Source organism: Notolepis coatsorum (genome assembly GCF_963971535.1).
Source record: "Notolepis coatsorum genome assembly, contig: SCAFFOLD_1142, whole genome shotgun sequence".
NCBI classification, from domain to species: Eukaryota; Metazoa; Chordata; class Actinopteri; order Aulopiformes; family Paralepididae; genus Notolepis; species Notolepis coatsorum.
Window position 1 is genome coordinate 56,122 of NW_028171799.1, and position 9,394 is coordinate 65,515.

Consider the following 9,394-nt stretch of genomic DNA (forward strand, 5'->3'; position numbering starts at 1 on the left):
ACATGCACATGTACCTCAATTTGAAATGCCTGCAGTTTACCATGAGATAATATAAAAGGAACTAGGGATTGCACCAATCCGATACTCAGTCTCGGTATTGGTCCGATACTGGCCAAATTCACAGGATTGGATATCGGCCGATCCGATACAGGCCGTAAAGCATGCCATCACGTGAACAGTAGTAGCGTGACAACAACGTTAGCATTAGCTAAACGTAAGTCAACTTGTTAGCAGCGTGCCGCGATCATGTCAGCTGTGTGGAGTTATTTTAAGCTCAAAGAAGAAAAAGGCAAAACAGCCTGTGGTGTTATGTTAATGTGTGTGCATTAATACGACACAGAGTACAGGCCACCGTACCGGGGTCACAGACAGGTACGCAGGGCAGAGTAGACTAAGAGCGGATAATAATAACGGACCTGTATGGTGGAGCTAACAGAATGAAGACACGCACAAACAAATACAGAGGGTATACTTGTGGAATAACACGACACAGCCAAGTGTAATATCTGCGACGCAAGTATTTCTAGAGGTGGCAACAACACTGGAAACTTCAACACCACACAACACTTGCAGATTAATCATGGAAAGGGAGTATGCAGAGTTCAGTGCAACGAATGCCAAGAGGAAAAGTTGTCGCAGCAGCTAACATACCGTAATTCCTCTAATAGTAACCCCGGCTTGTATTTGTTTCAACTGTAGCGGGTACCAGGCTTGTATTAGGAGGAGGCCTGTATAAGAGGGAGGCCTATATTTAAATATTTTCAAACGGATCATACTGGGTACTGGGTTCATTTATTGAAACCAAGTACTGTATGAAATAGTAAACAGTGCAATTACAGGTGGTCACTGGTCATTTCAACGTTTTCAAAGTGAAATCAAGTAACTAGCTCAGTATGCAGCTCAGTATATTAGTAACCCGCCTTGTATTAGGAGGCCGGCTTATAATTGCTTAGCTCAAGAGCGCACCCGGCCATTAATAGAGACCCGGCTTGTATTTGAGACCCGGTTACTATTAGAGGAATTACGGTAGCTGGAAACCATTCAGAAGCGAGAGAAACTCTCTGCAGACAGTAACAAAGCAAAGCTGAAGAAAACCGAGAAAATAACCACATTTATTGTGCTGGACGACCAGCCCCTTTCTGTTGTTGAAAATGTAGGTTTCCGACGCTTAGCCTCACTTCATGTTGCCAAACCGTCATTATCTCTGACACGGCTATCTCAAATAGGTACAATGTTGTGTTTCTTTTTCAAATGTAGCCAAGAGTAAAGACCCTAACCCTATCAAAACAGCAGTCAAAGTGTATATTTTCAGCACTATGTTTGTTTACCAATGATTGGAAACTCTCCACGCATTGTACCGGTAAACAGACGTTTTAGACGTGAGGACAGGAAGCCGTCATGAAATCGCTGTAGTCTTATTAACGTATTAACTAAATAATTTGAACAAAATAAAAAGCAGCAGCACTATTGCATAACTGAGTCATGTGTGGTATGTATTTCTTCCTTTAGGGGAGTTTTTGATGTTTTATAGATGGCTAGGTTAAACACAGGTTTTTGTTTTTTAAGGGAGTATCGGATGGGTATCGGTATTGGCAGATACTCAAGGCTGTGATATCAGTATCGGACATGTATAAGTGGTATCGTGCCATCCCTAAAAGGAACTGATACAACTGTGTTGTAGTTGTTTAGCGTTGATTTCATCCATGCAACTATGTTGGTGGTTGTTTATTGACTATAGAACTGTGTTGGTGTTTAATTTTTATTCCATACATACAACTCTGTTTACCTTTTATTATTGACTTAAATTGTTAATCCCTGTCCAATGTGACTACCATCACAAAAGTGATGCTACTTAACCCACCTTCTCGCTCTCATACATTGACAAAACCAATGATGATATGAGGACATGAAAATGGACATTTGTGAAATGTTCAAGTTCCTGAAGCATGTAATGTGTATTGCACTTTAACTTTTTGAATGTTTAATGTTTTTAACATTTGTAATATTTGAATGTTCCTTACGAAGCTTGTAACCTACCGTGCCAAATGATTGACGGAGCTAGAGCCCCGGGAGTCAGTGTTGTATTTGTACAACACTGTGTACTTCGGCGCACACCTCACATATCGGCATGTAACTCGAGAACCGCTGAACGGATTGTGTCACCTGAAATGGCTATCGACAGGCAACAAATAGGGCTTTAATTCGATATATATATTGTATTAAAATATATGCACACCCGAGCCGGTAGAGGTCGCCAAAGTGCAGGTGGGAAAATCTTCCTCAAGAGGATGTGGGCCCTCGCATGTTAACATGTTTTACTTTTGTGATATTTGAATGAATTGAAGAATATTTTTGTTGACCACTTGAAAAGATTGTAATAAAAACATTGTTCAGTTTTCTTTTGTCTGAACTGCATTGTGTAACATTTTAAATAGACTTTTAACTACTCATCATTTGGGGCGACCATTTGTCATGCGGGGTAACCAATGATTGTCAATAACTGTACTAAATTCAAAATAGAATATCCATCAGTTTTGGCTCAAATATTAATCACTGGTATACTAGGCTTAAGTGGATACTACCTGTACACATTTTAAATCAGTTTTATGGGTTTTAGAGCAAATATGGGTATTGTAACTGCATTACGAGGGAGACACTGCCATTATAGAATAAACTTGTGAAATCATTGTTTACAAAAAATTAAAGGGCACACAAGCCTGTCTTTCTTAAGATGTATATTTAATTACTGATACCTGTTAAAATATTAGTAATGTTAAGGAAATATATTAATTTTGAGATAAATTACGGTCGCCCCAAATGACTTATTAAGGCCATGTCCTATTAATTCAACTTTAAAAACACTAAAAACTTTTTTTCTTTTTTAAATAAATGCATGTATACACTACATTCCAAATGTTTGAAAAATGGCCAAATATATCCTTATTTTTTGTATTTTAAAATTGGCCTATTGAAAAGTCTTATCCGTCAATGACCCAGCTATACATTATTCCTTACATATTAGTGTTCAGGGTGGTGATGGCTCTGGGGAAGAAACTGTCTCTGAGCCTGTTTGTTCTGGCTCTGATGCACCTGTAACGCCTGCCCGATGGCAACAGGTCGAACAGGTGGAAGCCAGGGTGTGAGCTGTCCTTGGTAATGTTTTTTGCTCGCGGGAGTTGTGCAAGTCCTTCGAGGAGGGGGGGGGGGGGGGGGGCAGCCAAGCTATTAACAGTAGCTATGCCAATACCTCAGGAATGGTGAATCCTACCTGAGTGAGTCTCAACTTGTGTGGTCTTTCAACCCTCTGTTCTCAGGACACGCAGGTGTTTCTGCAAACATGATGAAGAAAAAGAACCCCCACAAGTAAGTCATAACTTTTCTCTTCTGTCGCCTTTTGGATTGTTCTTGTCAAAAGTCGTGAGTGTTTTTAAACGTAAGGCTACTAGAGGCTTTAGCCTACTACGTCACCACTAGCTCAGGGCCTTATTAAACATAAAGCATGTCACACTGACCGTATTGCTGGCGCTACGTTTCCAGAAGCTGAACCCCCCCCCCAGTTGTACTGTATCTTTTCGTTCCAGTCTTCTATTTTGTATTAAGGAATCGATATGTCCCCAGACTCCCCCCAAAATTCAGCTGGATCTGCTGCGATGACAATTCAAGTAGAAGAATAAAGATTCAGTAGAATGAAAATTGTGTTTTTCAATATTGCTTAATTTTTTCACATACATTTTTTACATAAGATTACCCAAAATATTAGAACTGTTGTAAAAATGAGGACTAAAGCTCCTTGATGTGATGAAAATCAAGCCATTTCAGATGCTAGCTGCTCCAATCGGCTCATCAGTCGCATCTAGCTGCTCTGATTGGCTCATCAGTCGCATCTAGCTGCTCTGATTGGCTCATCAGTCGCATCTAGCTGCTCTGATTGGCTCATCAGTCGCATCTAGCTGCTCTGATTGGCTCATCAGTCGCATCTAGCTGCTCTGATTGGCTCATCAGTCGCATCTAGCTGCTCTGATTGGCTCATCAGTCGCATCTAGCTGCTCTGATTGGCTCATCAGTCGCATCTAGCTGCTCTGATTGGCTCATCAGTCGCATCTAGCTGCTCTGATTGGCTCATCAGTCACATCTAGCTGAGTGTAAGCTATGCCCACAGTATAGCTTCTATAGACTCACAGGTGACACATTTTCTGGCAGCTTCTGAAGTCTTCAGTCTTTCTTTGCTGTAGCAATAGGAAGATGAATGGACTATTAATAGATCGCTCCTACTGTAGCTTCATCTGTGGTTCATACAGCTGTGGACCCCGTGAACAAAGCCTTCTAATATACATTTCTCTGATAAGGCAGGGGATTTTGAATTTTTAGTGGCAGGTTAGAAAAAGGAAAACTCGCTAGCCAAAATTATCTTAGCATCACAGATCAGGTCACCAGCGTCGGTGCATTCTCTGAAACATCTGGTCATTTAGGGTTAGCAATTCGTCTTTTAGAAATTGGAACATTAACTAAACATAAAATCTTTTGGTGAAATGCAATTTTCCCATTAACCCCACATGCAGTAATCAAGGACAAAAGTACTGGTGAAGGAAAGAACCTTCATTTCTGCCATAAGCAGAAGAAAAGAAAATAACCGGGGCTTGTCATGATGGCGTGGCCGCATGAGAGGTCTATAGACCTGTTCGCTGTATACGTCAGACTCGGTGTGCGCACGCATCAAGGGGCCAAAAGGAACATGCTAGCGATCTAAATAATCAATCCATGCTAAAGCTAGATATGTAAAAGGTGAAAGACTCACAGCCATGCTGATTTGGCTAAATGACATCCAGCCGTTTTGAAAAAACATTTATTAGTCAGCGGAGTGCCATGGTTTCTCCATGGAGCCCCGTCGACATTTTTTGGCGCAGCAGCTCGTGCAGGTAGAGGGCAACTTAGTCACGTGACTCAGTTGGTATTGCTGATTGGCTCGAACACTCCCCCTCAGCCTACTGAGAGTTGGCTGTGCCCAGAGAGGGTGACCTAAAACACTGAAAAGAATGATACTTGACATTAATCTTCCACAATAAGCAATTAATGACTGAATAAAAACATCATTGTACTGGATCTTTAATCTAAAATACAATAGTGACAAATCGTTTAATTCGTCCAGCTTGATCGATGTGATACACAACAAATGGTTATTGATTTTGTTGATTTATTTGTGAACATCCCTAATATCAGCACTTGACGTCATCCAGAAGAGTTTATCAGGGAGCCGAGCTTTTTGGTTACGTTTTTTGTGCCGATTATCACATGTCCTCCTCACAACAGAATGATAGAAGTCGGGTTAAAAATCTACAGTCATTAAAAGTATTTCCATACTTGATTCACGTTGGAACACGGCTCAGGCCACTGCAGCGTCACGCGGCTGGGCCGTGCTCCAACTATGGCTGTCGCGTTGATGTGGAATTTCCCATGACCGGTGACACCAGACATTTTACAAAATGACGCTCAATATCTATAGAGCACTTACTTTGATCTTTAATGTTATGCGGCTACATTGCTCCGCAGTGTCTGTCCGTCTACGTCTGTTTTTAATCAATTTTCAATGATTAGTATCCATTTGTTGGACAGACATTGTTGACGGTTCTAATTAAAAAATAAATAACTTTTCTATCTGTTCATTGACGGATGGATCAATGTAGCGTATTGATCACATATTGTGCAAACATCTCTAGAGCCTTCTTTCTCTCCTTCACATGAAGTTAAAACTACTCTTAAGTCAAAGTGAAACCTAAAAATAGCTGCTGTCCACGCAGACACGTTCAGTTTATAATGTTGTCCGACTTACACGCTCGATAACACGTTTAGTATTTTACATGGTTTTTATTTGAATGTGGCCACTGAATCAACTAAATGGGTTTTATTTATATTTAAAATCTATAAAAAAAGTTTAAATAAAAAGCATACACCGGTGGGGGCCAAGTAATGTACTTGGTGGGATGCCTGAACACAGAGTAACACCGGTATCACAGACTACCGCTGCAAGTCTAGATCCAGCATGAATCAACTATGGACATTTTACTTAGAATCTTAGAATACAATTTCACAAAATCCTACTGATTGCCAAGATTAGCCAAGCAGAAACATCCAAACAATAATACTGTACAAGCTTTGTAACACGAAGGTTAAAAGCTATCTAGAATGTAATCGACTTCTCTAGATAATCGCAGTGAATTGAGAACCGATTTCAAATAATCAATCAAATCAAATTGGGAGATTCCCAAAGATAGTTTTTTTGGGGAGGCTGTAATAGCATGGGGGCCTGTACCATGGGTGTGAAAGTCATCATCACACACATAATAAACCTCTCCATAAAACAGGGACACGTCCCCAAGGACTTCAAAATTGCGAGGGTGACCCCTCTGCACAAAAAGGGCAGCAAATTAGACCCAGACAACTACCGCCCTGTTTCTATTCTCACCTCCATCTCGAAAGTCATGGAAAAAATAGTCTACGAACAGGTCGAAAAGTACCTAGCGGAAAAAAATCTAATCTACGAATTCCAATCTGGCTTCAGAACATCCCACTCCACTGACACATGCCTTCTCTATTTGAATGACCACATCAAACAAGAGGTGGACGCAGGCAAATACTGCGGCATGGTCATGCTGGACCTACAAAAGGCCTTTGACACGGTCAATCACTCCATTCTGATTGACAAGCTAAAAGCAATTGGTTTTGATAGTCTATCAGTGAGCTGGATGCAATCCTACCTTGAGGGGAGGGAACAGATGGTGGAGGTAAACGGTACCCTATCCCCCCCCCCTCACAGTGAGCTGTGGTGTTCCACAAGGAAGCATACTAGGACCGCTACTGTTCCTAATTTATGCAAATGACATGTCGTCAGCTTGTGACTGCAACTTGTTCCTGTTTGCGGACGACTCAGCCCTGCTGGTCTCTGACAAGAACAAGTTACAGGTTGAAAAAACCCTCAGCTCGGAACTAGGCAGAATCTGCATATGGCTCGCTGATAACAAACTATCATTACACATGGTCAAAACAGAGTCCATTCTCTTCGGTTCAAATAACAAACTCAGCAAGGCCGACGGCTTCTCAGTTACAGTGGGTGACAATATTGTCACAAGGAAAGATGAAATTACCTACCTGGGTTCCATCCTAGAGGCTAATCTCTCCTGTGACAAAATGGCATCCAATGTAATAAAAAAAGTCAACCAACGAACTCGATTCCTGTACCGGATCTCCTCTCTGGTAAACAAGAATACCCTGAAGACTCTGGCAGGAGCACTCATTCAGGGGTACTACGACTATGCTTGCACCTCATGGTACCAAAGCACCTCAAAGGCGCTAAAAACAAAATTACAAACATCTCAAAACAAACTGGTCAGACTACTGCTTGACCTTACTCCTAGAACCCACCTCACCCCTGCCCACTTTGACAACCTAGGATGGCTTAGAGTAGATGACAGAGTACAGCAACTTGCAATGGGCCTGGTCTACAAGATACACTACACGACCAAGGTACCCATGTACATGTCAAAATACTTCCCAAAGGTCAGTGAATACCACGATCACAACACCAGAGGGAGCTCCACAAATCATGTTAAACCCAGATTCGGCTCAAATAAGGGACTAAACACGTTTCGCAATTATGCCACATCAATGTGGAACGCCCTACCCAAAGCTGTAAAGGAATGTGGATCACTACCCACTTTCAAAACCTCTCTCAAGGGACACCTACGGGAGACTGCAATTCAACACTGGCCCCTGTAAATATCCTAACCCAACCCCCTCCAATGTACAGTCATTTACCTAGTATGGTTTTGTCAATAGTCCAATGTACAGACTACAAAGAGTGACACGTTCAGCCGAACACACAATTGGAGGGGGGCTCCCCACCCTCCAGAACATTTACAACAAGCGTTGCAAGGGCAAGGCTAAGAGAATCATTAAAGACTCCAGTCACCCGAACAACTGCCTCTTTGAACTGCTGCGGTCAGGCAAGCGATACCGGAGTCTCAAGGCGAGCACAGAAAGACTCAGAAGAAGCTTCTATCCCCAGGCCATCAGGCTGCTAAACGAACAATGAACACTACACAACAACAACCACCAAACGCACATAGCACACACATCCACACGCACACACTCACTTTAAACAAACACACTGTAGCACCCACTCCACACACTTTATAGCACACACCCACTTTAAACAAACACACTGTAGCACCCACTCCCCACACTTATATTTATTGATGAAGGATTGCACTACAACTCGTACACCTTACTGTAAATTGTACCTAAATTGTACCTCATCCCATTTCTGCTTTGCACTATATAGTACTGTACATTAGTACACTGCATAGTATTGTATATTATATGGTAACTCAGAACATTGTACATATGTCTATACCGAACACTGTGACCTCATTTTCTTCTTCTAAATTACATGCTATACTATGTTATTTGATACTATCTTGTCTAGCACAGTCTCTGGAGCGTAACAGTAAGAAGCATTTTGTATGAAAGTATTCTGTACTTCTGTATGACAACTATTAAAGAAACTTGAAGAAACTTGAAAACAATTTTGTTTGTTTGTACAGTGTCCCCCCCCCCCCCCCCCTCAATGTACAGTTTTGCTTGTTTATACAGTGTGCCCCCCCCCCCCCCCCAACCACCTCAAATGTAGATTACCCAGTATGGTTGTCAATATCCCATTGAGCTGTACTGTATTGTACCCATTCTGCAATCTGTTAATAAAGTTTTCAATCAATCAATCAAACCGGACAGACCGTCTAGGGGGAGATGGGTGAACACACTAGTTTGTAATCCATTTATCTTTTAATCTCTATTAGGAAACACAAGAGCAGTAGGGGTCCTACCACCAAGGCCCTGGCCCAGTCCAGACGAAACATTGTAGGCTGTCGCATCCAACATATATGGAAGGAAGGCAGCAGCCATGCTGTCTGGAAAGGCGCCGTGCTTGACCAGGTACCTTTCAGTGGGTTGATGGGATAGATAAGACGGACAGAAGGGAGGACAGAATGTCTGGTGGAGAGACAAGAACACAGTGCTAAAACAAAGCCATTGTCTATTACATATATATAATATAACAACACTTTCTATACAAAATAAAGGTAAGGTATTGTGGAAGTTCCCTCTGTCCCTAACCCTCCTGTATTATCCCCTTTCTCCCCTCACCTGTCCATCCCTCCCCCGCCCCCTTTTCCAAGAAAGCTTAAAAGGCAAGCTCACAGAGGGGGGGGGGTGCTTGATTCTTCTCCTAGCCTGAGGAAGTCAAGTCCTCTACTAGACTCCTGAACCTAAATTTGTACGATTAACAGGATTAATCGTTAATCTGAAAATTGCCCCTAACAGGAGACTTTAGCCTCCTGCAGGC

At 41.9% G+C, this 9,394-nt stretch overlaps 1 long non-coding RNA gene across 1 annotated transcript in view; it reads left to right on the forward strand.

Moving 5' to 3' along the window:
• The window catches only part of LOC311248181, a 45,510-nt gene extending 36,591 nt beyond the window's left edge, over nucleotides 1-8,919 (forward strand). Inside the window, exons 4-5 of the long non-coding RNA XR_014620927.1 lie at nucleotides 3,315-3,363; nucleotides 8,850-8,919. This is a non-coding gene — a long non-coding RNA (uncharacterized lncRNA). The remainder of the gene's footprint in view (nucleotides 1-3,314; nucleotides 3,364-8,849) is intronic.
• Nucleotides 8,920-9,394: the final 475 nt, after the last annotated feature.